Consider the following 13,374-nt stretch of genomic DNA (forward strand, 5'->3'; position numbering starts at 1 on the left):
GTTTCACAACTGGTCCATTTGGTGTTCTCTTCTGCATTTCATTAACAAGGTCCTTACGGGCACCCTCAAGGGCTGCCTGATCAAATCCCTCTGGAAAGTTGGGCAAATAGTTGAGTTCGCCTTTCTTTGCCTTCTTGATATTCTTGTTAACTGGTTGGTCTTCTCCTGAATGCCGTCCCCGTTTACTGGCATTTATGGCGACATCAAGGCATCCTGAGCTCCTACGCTTTGTTCTGTAATTAGCCATTTTATATTTTAGACTATTTTTCCAACCACTGCAGCGACTGGTGGAGCCTCGTTCCTGGAGAGAGGGTTGCTTACTTATCAGTGCTAGTGCAACACTTTCAAATTGAGCATTATTTGGGTATGGTGTGTAGCTATACATGCTCTCTGCCAATTTTTCAAGGATCTCGTGTTTAAGCTCTTTTGATACTTTCAGGAGTGTTCCATCCCTAAGACACAGCAGATCTGCTTGCCTAAGTCTATATTCTACATCAACAGAAAAGGTTGGGATATCAAAAAACTCTGGCCACCGTGTCTGTCGCTCCTGAGATAAATTCATCTCCTGAGATGAATGTGATAGGATCTCCGTATCTGCTGCACTGAGTGTATCACTCAAGATTTCATCAGATGTTAACACAGGCACCAGCTCAAGTACAGGGATGACTTTGACTGTTGTTTTTTCTGGAAGGTCTTCAATATCTGTCAGATTGCATAGTTCACCATTGAATTCAGGATCCTTGTATTGGAGATTGAAGTTGTAATCAAGTCCCAGTGATTCTTTCAGCTTGCTTATCAAATCCTCCACTGTAGCAGGCCTCATATTCAGGATGACCTTTCTTATATCTGCCTCTGTGAGAATGACCCTTAATGTCAACTTCTGGTGTGCCATCATCTAGGGAATAGAAATAAGTAGCTCATTAGAAATATAAGAACATATATTACTTTTACTATTAGAGGAAAGTTAGTTACAATAAAACTTTGTGTGACAAGTGCAATGCATAATCATGAAACAGCTGAGTACATTGGTGAAAAAAAGCTGCAAAATGAGAGAGCCATGTTACTTGGATTGATTAAAGCAATCCTCCTTGTGCCTTTTTAACACTGAATATAATGCTTGAGTGTCACTATTAAATTGTCTCCAAATCTGTATGATGGAAGAGGGAAAACATCATTCAGCTCTTTTAGTTGCACGACACAAAGAGAGGGGTTAGTGCCCTCACAGAGTTCAAAAGATCGGAGATGCTCGTGGTACCATGCCGTCATCATGTTGCAGACAAACAAGATCTCTGTGTTAATTGCCACAATCTGTTTGATCTGCCTAAATTCAGGGAGGCCTGAGCATGAACTGACAGAAACTATCATATCAGTGCAATATCTAATTCCATCTACAGAGACTGATGATGCAACAAGAACAGTTGCAAGCTGAGGAACTTTCTGGCAGAAAACTTGTTGGACATTCTCAGGGTAAGATTTGATCAATGCTGTAGACACCTTGTCCATTTCAGTTGAGGGTTTGAAAAATGAACTTGTGTCCATATAGTAAGCCATCATTTTCTGATGCTTTACAGCCAGTGTAAGAGCTACATTTCTGAAGTTGTGAGCATTACGAATAACCCGTTTGAAAAATTTGTGCTTTCCCTCAAAGCGCATTGTCCAGACATCTGAAAGTGGGCCAAATGCCTTAATCAGTTGAGGATAATGTTCAATGAAGTGATGTTTTGGACGTAGGCTGAAATCAGGGAATGTACTTTGCAACAGTTCTCTGTGTTCTGACACTTTGCAGTCAAGAAAATGTATTGACTCTTCAGTGTGCCTTGTTGCTACAGCCAACTCAACAATGTCTTTAAGGAGCATCAGAATGTTCCATGCATTGTCTCCTTCAGGTACTTTATGGCCTATGAGAAGTGGGAGCAATCTGAGTAATGCCCAGTTCTCATGGCCATTTCCTCCTATGGTTCCTTTGGTAGAAAAGCCACGGGAAATAGGCTGAGGCTGGTCAGTTTTGTCATTAAAGGCATATGCAAAAGACTTGATAGTGTGGTTCAGTGTTTCTAAAGTGAAATACTTCTTAGAAATCAGGTCTGAAATGCAGAGTGATAACTCAACAGGAACAATGCCTTCCAAAAGGTCATGCAGGATGTCAGGGGGATAACCACGAACAACATGAAAGTATTCCAGACTGTCAGTCAATACACATATTCCTTTCACACCATACTCTTTAGCCACAGTGGGATCTTGCCGTACCTCCTGCACCTGCCGGTTGTGTGTGTCTCTAGTTCTGGGTTCAAAGGTGTCTGAACGTACCTCCTTGTCTTGGATCTCTTTCCTCATCACCATGCAGAATCTGCAGAATCTGTCCACTGTGAAACTCTCGTAGAATCCTGCAAGTGAATGAGCGGCCAAGTTATCAGCAGCCACATATAACACCGTGCCTTTGACACATTCTCCCAACTTCTCAACATATACACCATGTTGCTCCAAAGAGACCAGATCTTGTATGAGAGGATGGAGAATTCTGGAATAGCCATATTCTTTTACATCAGTTGCTTTACACAAAAGAGCAAGCTGAATGGAGTGGAGTGTGGACCTGTATTTTGATGGCACATTAGCTATCACCCAATACACTGCACTCATTTTGTGTTTCTTTTTCGATGTTCCTAAAGGATTGGACACTTCAAAGTCATCTGTGTAAAGTCCAACAGCGATTTTGAACTCCTCACCTTTAAGGAGGTCATTTTCTTTACAGTATGTACCATCTCTGTATGTACTGTACTCATGTGGCACATGCTTTTGTACTGGAAGAACTTTGTCTAAAATATCATCCCTGTTCAACATTTTCTGTAGCACTGCATGTAAAGGAACATATACAACACTAGCTTCTTTTTCTCTATCAATAATGTACTCTACTGGCATAACGACTGTGAAGTTCTTCCTGACATATGCTGCTCTTTTTTTAGTGGTTGATAAGGAGCCATTCTTGCCACAAAATCTCCTTATGATATTGCTCTCTGAAGCAGCTTTAACTAACTGTCTCACAACGGAATCATCTACATTTGTATGTTGCTTTAGAATATCCTTGACAGACTTATGCAGCAGTGGCTGGGAGAGTTCACACATCTGTGAAAGCTGTTGTATGATTTCTTGTACAGAACACTCTGGAATATGAAGGACTGTTTGCATCTTTAAAAAAAGAGCTGCCAGATTGTGCTCCAACTGTTCCCCTAGATCATGAAGCTCTTCACTGCTGGAATCCTCACTCTCCTCTAAATCAGGGGTGTCATCTGGAGGCACATGTTCTTCAAGGGTCATTTCATTAGTATTAACACCAGAGACTATTGTTGGCTTGAACATCCTCCAATTCTCTGTCCTGTGCTCTTTACTTTTATGTGCCTTAAATGTGGAGTACACATTAGTGTGAAAGTTACAGCCTGTATATGGACACTGGACTCTGTGATTAACTTTTAAATGTGTACTACGCAGGTGAGTGAAAAAAACTGCTTCAGTACAGGGTGCTGAAAAATCACATAACTGACAGTGAAAGGTTACATGGGCAGTTTCACACAGTTGAGCATCCTTGGCTGTCTGGTGAATCTTAGATAAGTGGACCTTAAGTGCATTGATGGAGTTAAATGTGCACAAACATTGTTGGTGTAAGCAAGGAAACTGTACAGTTCTGCTGTAGCTTGCATGTTTTAACCTGTAATGTTTTAATAGGTAACCCCTTTTCTCACATATAAACTCACAATACTTACACTGCCACTGCATCTTCACAAGAACCTGTAAAAACAGAACATAGGAAAATATTTAGCTGAGAAATGGAGCTGCAGAAACATTAACTACAGTGTGTAAAATTAAGCTCTGCTAAACATTACAAAGGACACAATCACCCTTGTCATTTGAAATGTTTACTATGTTGCATACTGAACAAACTTTAGCTAGTTAGCTACAACCAAACACACGTGCTAATTAGCACACAAGCTAACTTCAGTTAGCGAACTTGTTGTCACGTGACCGGCCTTTGGGCTAAAATAGTTTCCAGAAAGTTATCAACGAATAGCTAATTTGAACCCTTACATTCCATTTTTTGTAATTCAAAGTTTCTCTCAAAAACACAGTCGGAGCGACTAAATTGGCGTAGAGCGAACACTTCACACAGCGCAACACAAGACATTTACCGACACAGGAAAAAAAAAAAAGCAGCACTTAATTTGTTGTCAGTGAACCATCTTTTGACTAGAAAGTTATGAACAAATTGCTTTACACACTCACCATTCCAGCATAACGTTGCTCAAGTTACTCTGAAAAATCCACGACTTTCGAGCACCGCAAGTCAGCGCAGAGTCTTTACTCTGGGCATGCGCACACCGGTTGCCAGGCAGAATTTCGAGAGGGCCCCTCCCCTCCCTTACAGAAACATAACATACAAAGTCATCTTTGCTTAACATGATTATTACACTGCAAATTTCAATTGGATAGTGCAATCAACTAATTTGATTTACTAATGAGAACGTTTTTTTACAAAACACGAAAGAATAATTAATGATTACTAAAAAGTTTAAATTAAAACAATATCCGGGTTTAGAGTGCAGTCTCAGTTCAGTTCAGCAAGGGACTGAGGGAATCTGGAACTTTTTTTATGTTATTTCCCTTCCGCTGTAGTGCATAAATCTGTACTATCATCAGTATGTGTAAGGCATGCTGCAAATGGAATTAAAATAATGTGTCATGTACTCTGTCCTGTGCCCTGCTGTTGATGTTTTCTTCAAACACAGGTACACAGGAATAGAACAGGATTTTCTTGTCTCCCCCATTCTCAAAGATGCAGTTTCGTCTGCTTCTTTCTCCAGGTCTGGTCACATCAGTGCTGTATTTCAAGCTTGTAGCCTCTCCTTGGTCACAGCTGGTTACTCGTCTGCTTCAGGACCCTGATATCTGCTTCAACCTCTGGTCTTTGTCTTTGTTCACTCCTGGCCACTCTCTGTCTCTATTATGACGAGCTTCCAGCCGTTGCTGGGCCTATAGGCCATCAGCCGACACTGTTACACATCGCTCCCCTTGTCTTGTTCATGATCTTTCAGGTATCTTTGTCTTTTGCAGTGGGATAGATGCACCCAAGATGACCTCTTTGCAATTTTCACTGCAGTGGTGGTTAGCAGCACTTGGAATGGACCTTCCCACCTCGGAGATGACCAGTTCTTTCTCTTAATAGTCTTTATCAGCACCCAGTTGCCAATCTGGATCTGATTCTCAGGGCCCTGCACAGAAATAGGAGAGTCTGGTATCTTGTTACCATGTATGACATTCTTATGGGATAACACACGTCTCATATAATCAACTAATCCCTCATCCTCACTATCAGGCCCAGCTATTTTCTGTAAATCTGGTATTCTGTAGGGCCTGCCATACAAAATTTCGAATGGCGTAAGGCCAGTCTCTGAGTTGGGTGTTATATGCATGTACAGTTTCACCAAATCCAAACAATAAACCCAGTTTTTTCCTGTTTCTTCCATACATTTTCTGAGCTTACTTTTAATTGTCCCATTTGTTCTTTCCACTAAACCTGCACTTTGAGGATGATAAGTACAATGTGTTTTTGCATTTGTTTTCAAATGTTCTGTCAAATGTTGGATGATTGTATTTACAAAATGTGTACCATTATCACTGTACATTGTTTCAGGTATTCCATGTCTTGGAATTATGTCTCTACAGAGTATCTTTGCATCTGTCAGAGCATCTGCATGTTTAACATGCATCAATCAATACTAGGCAATATTTTTTTTTTCCCTTCACTCTGGTTCAAGTCAATAAAATCCATATGGATTATTTGGAACGGGTATTGAGGTGTTGGAAATTTTCCTCGTATTAGCCTCACATTCCCCTGCGGGTTATGCTTTGGGGGAACACCCATTAAGAGGTGTCATGTCAAAACAGTTTTGATTGCACAGAACATCAAACATGCAGGATCATTGAAAGTGAATTGAAGTATCTTTTAGCAATTTATCCTAGAATAGAACTGTTGGATTAATCAATGCTTAAACACCAATAATAAATAGAAATAATGACAGAGTCAGATACATAAACAATGTTTGGTTCGCAGGAATAACTATGGATCAGGATGTGAAAAGTTGTCCAACAGTCTCTATCCTTTAGGGCCTAACTTAATCTGCATACATCAACTAATAATTAAGAAGCACTTCATTGGTCATCAATGCTTTATTAAAGCCTGCAGCTTCTTATTTGATTTGCAGCAGTTTACATTATTTCAATCATAACACAGGATGATCAAAATATTGAGTTCTTATTATTTGTTGCTTCTACATTGCTGTCAATTCACCCTCACCAACATTAATGCGTCTAACAGGAGCACTATAAACATGTTACAATAATCAACATAGTTTTACTGTTCACACACTGTACAACCTTCTGCTCTGCTCTTCGGCTGGAGTGATAAATTACACTTTGTTTCCAAAACAAACCACGCTTCAAAAAATAGAACACTGAATGTATTTGGCAAAGTCAATGCAACGTAATGCAAAACAACATTAAAGCTGGAATTGATTACATCAAATAAACAACATCTCTCTAAATTTAACAGTAACAAACACTTTTAAAACACTAGTATCAATTACATGTAAGCAATTACATGTAAAACCCCTGTATTTCATGTGTTAAAGCACAACAAAACATTGCTGCAGTGTTTCTCAATTTCTCAAGTTGTGGGGGTGTGGAGCAGCAGGGAGAGGAGGAGGAGAGTGAACATTTAGAGCTTCCCTCAGCAGCTGTGTGTATACACGCTTCTCCTCCAACACCCCAGACTAGGAACAGAATACCACAACTGAAACGTACAAAAAAACGTCCACAGGTCCAAAGAAGTCCTGCGTTACTTTGCACGCAACATATTGTACACACATGTAGACGGAACCATTAATTACAGTGGACTGATAGGAGACTTTTTTTTTCCTTTTTTTTTCTCTTTCGCCAACCTTCTGTCAGGCTGTTTGGGGCCCGGAGGTCAAGAACCGGGTATGCAATCACAGTCTCACAATCAGTTTTTATTTTTTTTATAGTCCTCAGAGAGTCTGCCACAACCACTGCTCCCTTCTGTCTGTTATGTCAACAAAAATAATTAGTAGATCAGTCAATCAACATTTTTTTAACCTTTTAGCAGTATTTAATATGTATACTGGGGAATTGATTCATAGAAATGTTTTATAACCCAAAGTCTTTATTGCCTAGATGAGCCTGTTTCCAGCAAGTTCATGAATACCCGCTGGAACTCATTGATCTAAGTGGTCAGTTCCACAATAGCTCATTCATGATTACTGAGGCAAGATTGGCCAAATACTGCAATCTTCAATTGAAGCAGTCAATCTGAATTTTCTTCTTTTCCCCAAGACAGAAAAGAATCAACCCACACACATTTCAAACCAACACCACACAAAAGTATATCACACAACAATAAATCCAATCATTAATCACTCTACTGAAATATAATCTTGATCAGCTTTGCTTAAAATCTGTTAAGTAGGCGAAACTAACCAACTTTTACACCTTATCCAGTGTACAAAAATCAACCATATTTTAACCACTTCATCCCAGTTACATGATCATTCAATATGGAAAGTAGGAAGATGATAGTATTTATTGTCTTTGAGTTATCAGTTTAACAAGCTGAAAAGTTTTATTTCATCAACAGTTCTATTTCAGAATTCTCCCTCATCTTTTACCCTGGACACCAACTCACACTCATATACACGTACAAAATTGATTAATGTGCACTTATTTCTCAGTATCTTAACTCCACACGTTAAAATGTTGAAGTGCCAGCAACTGTGACCTTGACAGTTTTATCTAAAACAATTCACAATAATTACACATAATCTGTCTATATAGCAACAACAGAATAAAAGTAAGGAAAAATTGATAAGTATAATCTTCTAGAAAAGAAAGAACTGCAACCTTATGTGTACATAAACAAAATTCATGTTGAAAACGGAGAATTCCTTATCTTTGCGAGTGTGTACATTCACGCGCAAAGTGTCCATTCTTCCCACACTTCCAACATGTCAATTTCCTCTTTATCTTACGCCCATAGGCTTTGCCTCTGGCCACTCTTCGGCGCTGACCTTTGCCCTTTTCTACAAAATACACTCCTCACACATTATTATGACTGCTCCGCAGGTTTAAAAACTGCTGTGTTTGGTGCAAAAGTGTGGTCTGGTGTATTTTTCACTCCACATCTCTCTTACCTTTTTGTAAAATCACTGGTGTTCTTTTTTATAGTATCAAATGACTTTGTTGTGGAGTTTAACTGTAATTTTCCCAAGAAGTTAACTGTCTCTCGCCACATTTTTAAGTGTTCAGGTGATGCTGGATCTTTTTTTTTGCTGGATCTGTTTGGTCACCGATCAGTCTGAAAAGTGTCACCACTTCGACCTCTGAGAGGTGGCTGACCTTGCTTAGGGCTTCTTTACAGACTCGTAGGCTCACAAACAGGTGTGGTGCGTATAGAACGCTTACAACCTACTTCACAGACAGGGCTTCATTTGAAGCCCTTAAATTGAAGAAATTGAAAACTTAACAGTATTCCCTGAAAACCCCTTTTTGTCTGATCATTTCTTAATAACATTTACATTTACTTTATTGGACTACCCAGCAGTGGGGAATAAGTTTCATTACAGTAGAAGTCTTTCTGAAAGCGCTGTAACTAGGTTTAAGGATATGATTCCTTCTTTGTTATGTTCTTCAATGCCATATACCAACACAGTGCACAGTAGCTACCTAAACTCTGTGAGTGAGATAGATCATCTCGTCAGTATCCTCACTGAGCACAACTTTGGATGCTGTAGCTCCTCTGAAAAAGAGAGCCTTAAATCAGAAGTGCCTGACTCCGTGGTATAACCCACAAACTCGCAGCTTAAAGCAGATAACCCGTAAGCTGGAGAGGAAATGGCATCTCACTAATTTAGAAGATCTTCATTTAGCCTGGAAAAAGAGTCTTTTGCTCTATAAAAAAAACCCTCCGTAAAGCTAGGACATCTTACTATTCATCACTAAGTGAAGAAAATAGAACAACCCCAGGTTTCTTTTCAGCACTGTAGGCAGGCTAACAAAGAGACAGAGCTCTATTGAGCCGAGTATTCCTTTAACTTTAACTAGTAATGACTTCATGACTTTCTTTGCAAATAAAATTTTAACTGTTAGAGAAAAAATTATTCATAACAATCCGAAAGACATATCTTTATGTTCGGCTGCTTTCAGTAATGCTGGTATTTGGTTAGACTCTTTCTCTCCGATTGTTCTGTCTGAGTTATTTTCATTAGTTACTTCCTCCAAACCATCAACATGTCTATTAGACCCCATTCCTACCAGGCTGCTCAAGGAAGCCCTACCATTAATTAATGCTTTGATCTTATATATGATCAATCTATCTTTATTAGTTGGCTATGTACCACAGGCTTTTAAGGTGGCAGTAATTAAACCATTACTTAAAATGCCATCACTTGACCCAGCTATCTTAGCTAATTATAGGCCAATCTCCAACCTTTCTTTTCTTTCAAAAATTCTTGAAAGGGTAGTTGTAAAACAGCTAACTGATCATCTGCAGAGGAATGGTCTATTTGAAGAGTTTCAGTCAGGTTTCAGAATTCATCATAGTACAGAAACAGCATTAGTGAAGGTTACAAATGATCTTCTTATGGCCTCAGACAGTGGACTCATCTCTGTGCTCCTCCTGTTAGACCTCAGTGCAGCTTTTGATACTGTTGACCATAAAATTTTATTACAGAGATTAGAGCATGCCATAGGTATTAAAGGCACTGCGCTGCAGTGGTTTGAATCATATTTATCTAATAGATTACAATTTGTTCATGTAAATGGGGAGTCTTCTTCGCGGTCTAAGGTTAATTATGGAGTTCCACAAGGTTCTGTGCTAGGACCGATTTTATTCACTTTATACATGCTTCCCTTAGGCAGTATTCTTAGAAAGCATTGCTTAAATTTTCATTGTTACGCAGATGATACCCAGCTTTATCTATCCATGAAGCCAGAGGACACACACCAATTAGGTAAACTGCAGGAATGTCTTTCAGACATAAAGACATGGATGACCTCTAATTTCCTACTTTTAAATTCAGATAAAACTGAAGTTATTGTACTTGGCCCCACAAATCTTAGAAACATGGTGTCTAACCAGATCCTTACTCTGGATGGCATTACCCTGACCTCCAGTAATACTGTGAGAAATCTTGGAGTCATTTTTGATCAGGATATGTCCTTCAATGCGCATATTAAGCAAATATGTAGGACTGCTTTTTTGCATTTGCGCAGTATCTCTAAAATTAGAAAGGTCTTGTCTCAGAGTGATGCTGAAAAACTAATTCATGCATTTATTTCTTCTAGGCTGGACTATTGTAATTCATTATTATCAAGTTGTCCTAAAAGTTCCCTGAAAAGCCTTCAGTTAATTCAAAATGCTGCAGCTAGAGTACTGACAGGGACTAGAAGGAGAGAGCATATTTCACCCATATTGGTTTGTCTTCATTGGCTCCCTGTTAATTCCAGAATAGAATTTAAAATTCTTCTTCTTACTTATAAGGTTTTGAATAATCAGGTCCCATCTTATCTTAGGGACCTCATAGTACCATATCGCGACAAATAGAGCGCTTCGCTCTCAGACTGCAGGCTTACTTGTAGTTCCTAGGGTTTGTAAGAGTAGAATGGGAGGCAGAGCCTTCAGCTTTCAGGCTCCTCTCCTGTCTAACCAGCTCCCAATTCGGATTAGGGAGACAGACACCCTCTTTACTTTTAAGATTAAGCTTAAAACTTTCCTTTTTGCTAAAGCTTATAGTTAGGGCTGGATCAGGTGATCCTGAACCATTCCTTAGTTATGCTGCTATAGACTTAGACTGCTGCGGGGTTCCCATGATGCACTGAGTGTTTCTTTTTATTCACCTCTTTTTGCTCTGTATGCATCACTCTGCATTTAATCATTAGTGATTGATCTCTGCTCTCTTCCACACCATGTCTTTTTCCTGATTCTCTCCCCTCAGCCCCAACCAGTCCCAGCAGAAGACTGCCCCTCCCTGAGCCTGGTTCTGCTGGAGGTTTCTTCCTGTTAAAAGGGAGTTTTTCCTTCCCACTGTCGCCAAGTGCTTGGTCACAGGGGGTCGTTTCGACCGTTGGGGTGTTTCTGTAATTATTGTATGGCTTTTGCCTTACAATATAAAGTGCCTTGGGCCAACTGTTTGTTGTGATTTGGTGCTATATAAATAAAATTGATTTGATTTGATTCATTTCTGCCAGTGGGTTAACCCTTTACCTACTGAGGCTATAAATGGACGATTGGTTATAATTTTTTATTATAGCAATAAAATTAAGAAATAATGTTCTATGTTTGTGTGCTTTGGTACCCTTTTCCAAGAGTACCTAAATTTCAATTATATTACACCTGATTAACTATTTATACACATTATTTGTAAGTTTTAGCATTTAAAATGAGAAAAAAACACAATAACGAACTTGATTTTCTTTTTTTAGTTTTTTAGTGAAAAATGATTATGTAAAGGAAGTTTGGATTTCACATTTTTAACAGGAAGCTCTAAGTGTTTACAATCAAAATAATTAATTTTGTGTGTCTAGAACTCAGAAACAGTGCAGAAACAGTGCAAAAGTAAACATTTTACAAGGCGAAAATATGCAAAAAGTAACCAATTTTAAAGTGCAGAACCAAACAATATGAATAACAACAAACAAAGTGCAAAACTATATATAAATATATCAGTTATTATCTGTATTATTAAAATGTGTAATAAATCACTCATTTGATCACTCATTTTGTGCAAAATTATACAGTATGAATAAAACAATGAAGTGTCAAACTATATACAAATATATAACCAAGAATCAAAATTAGATCTAAACTACATCAGTCCATTGTCAGTGTGGTACTGTTTGTAACAGTTTCTGTCTGGCTGAAGACAGAGGCCAATTTGACAAAGTTTGTACATCCAGCAGGTTGACCTCTTGCAAACCTTGCAAGAATGCCGCCCTTTGTGGATCGCTGGCAAGGTGGGTTTCTGCTTGTTGGCACCAGGCAGTGGCTTGTGGCTGATGGAGCCATCACACCCACACAAACATGCACACACACCTTCACAAATGACACTAACACCCTGCCTTTTCCTCAAAAATTACTACATTTATGTTTGCTGTCTGTCTCTGTACTTTTCTGTCTCTTTTGCATTCTTTTTCATACTTTTCCCTCGTTTCAAAAGTCACCGAACGCACTTTACCATAATATATGCAACATATAGCATACTGTTGCAAAGCACGGTTTCTTGGCTTGCTGTCAGTGTTGAAATTTTTCAGATTGAGGGCTTACATGAGAATTTAGTTCTGCTCCAACTGGTTTTTATATCAGAATTTTACGGCTCGCCCACCAAAGGTTTCCCCGACCTAACACTGTACAGTTTTTACGCGCTGTTCCAGACCCGAAAGTGGTCTTTCAGTTGTCTCTTGCTTCTTTTAATTGACAATTGTAACCGCTGCCGGCTCAATCTGGAGCCAACAGCCACATCAGGTGTCTGACACAGCGGGAAATGCAGTGCAAGCATGCGGATCGGTAACAGTTGGTCTTTAACCGCTGTGCCACCTGACTTTTCTCTTTCTCTCCCAGAGAGTAAAATTTAATGCTTTACAGCCAGGCGTTTGCCTCACACCTTACAGTGTTTAAGCCAAGAGACAAACCAAAAAGACATTACGGGTTTTTTCCTCGCGGTGACTCACAGCCACACGCACACACGTGCATGTAAAGAAAAGCAGTCTCACCCGCGATCACACTCTGTCACCACCGCTGAAGTCCGTATGCTTTCACCCCGTTAGGCGCCGACCCGTTAGGGAGGAGACCCATCCCCCCGGAAAAGGGTCTGCGGGAACTAGTCCCGGCCGTGGCCACGGTCGACAACCGTTCCGGTCTATTGGCATCCGGATCGAAGGACCAAGATGTCAGAGTTGAAATCTGTAAAAAGCAACTCAGTTAACTAACACAAAAGAATGTTCACGCTGGAGACTGAATTTCATTGTCTGATCAGGAGAGAACGAACAACCCTTCGTCAAACCTCGTCCGCTCTGAAGGGCCCGCCCACTCTGCTCCTGAATTTATTCTGAAGCAAGTTGTACACAGACATATTACAATACAATATTCAAGAGTACAGCTGTGTTTCTTCAGTCAGTTGATATTTGTATCGCTTTGCACCTGGAAGGCGCCTTGTGGTCTTGCTCAGACAGATAGTAATTGTTCTTCAAATTGAGACATTACAGCGCCAGCCTTGAACTAGTGTACAGGCTGTGTTATTCTCTGCTCAAGGCCAAAAT

General features: G+C 39.6%; 1 protein-coding gene and 1 long non-coding RNA gene across 2 annotated transcripts in view; one reads left to right on the top strand and one right to left on the bottom strand.

The window, feature by feature from the left end:
* Positions 1–13,374, top strand: part of nkd1 (NKD inhibitor of WNT signaling pathway 1) — a 173,472-nt gene that overhangs the window by 36,715 nt on the left and 123,383 nt on the right. The window lies entirely within an intron of this gene.
* On the bottom strand, positions 2,308–4,335 carry LOC117524330. The gene is made up of 3 exons (XR_004564750.1): positions 4,273–4,335; positions 3,756–3,780; positions 2,308–2,384 (listed from the first exon to the last, which is right to left on the bottom strand). It is a non-coding gene; the product is annotated as an uncharacterized LOC117524330 (long non-coding RNA).

This window comes from Thalassophryne amazonica, chromosome 2 (assembly GCF_902500255.1).
Source record: "Thalassophryne amazonica chromosome 2, fThaAma1.1, whole genome shotgun sequence".
NCBI classification, from domain to species: Eukaryota; Metazoa; Chordata; class Actinopteri; order Batrachoidiformes; family Batrachoididae; genus Thalassophryne; species Thalassophryne amazonica.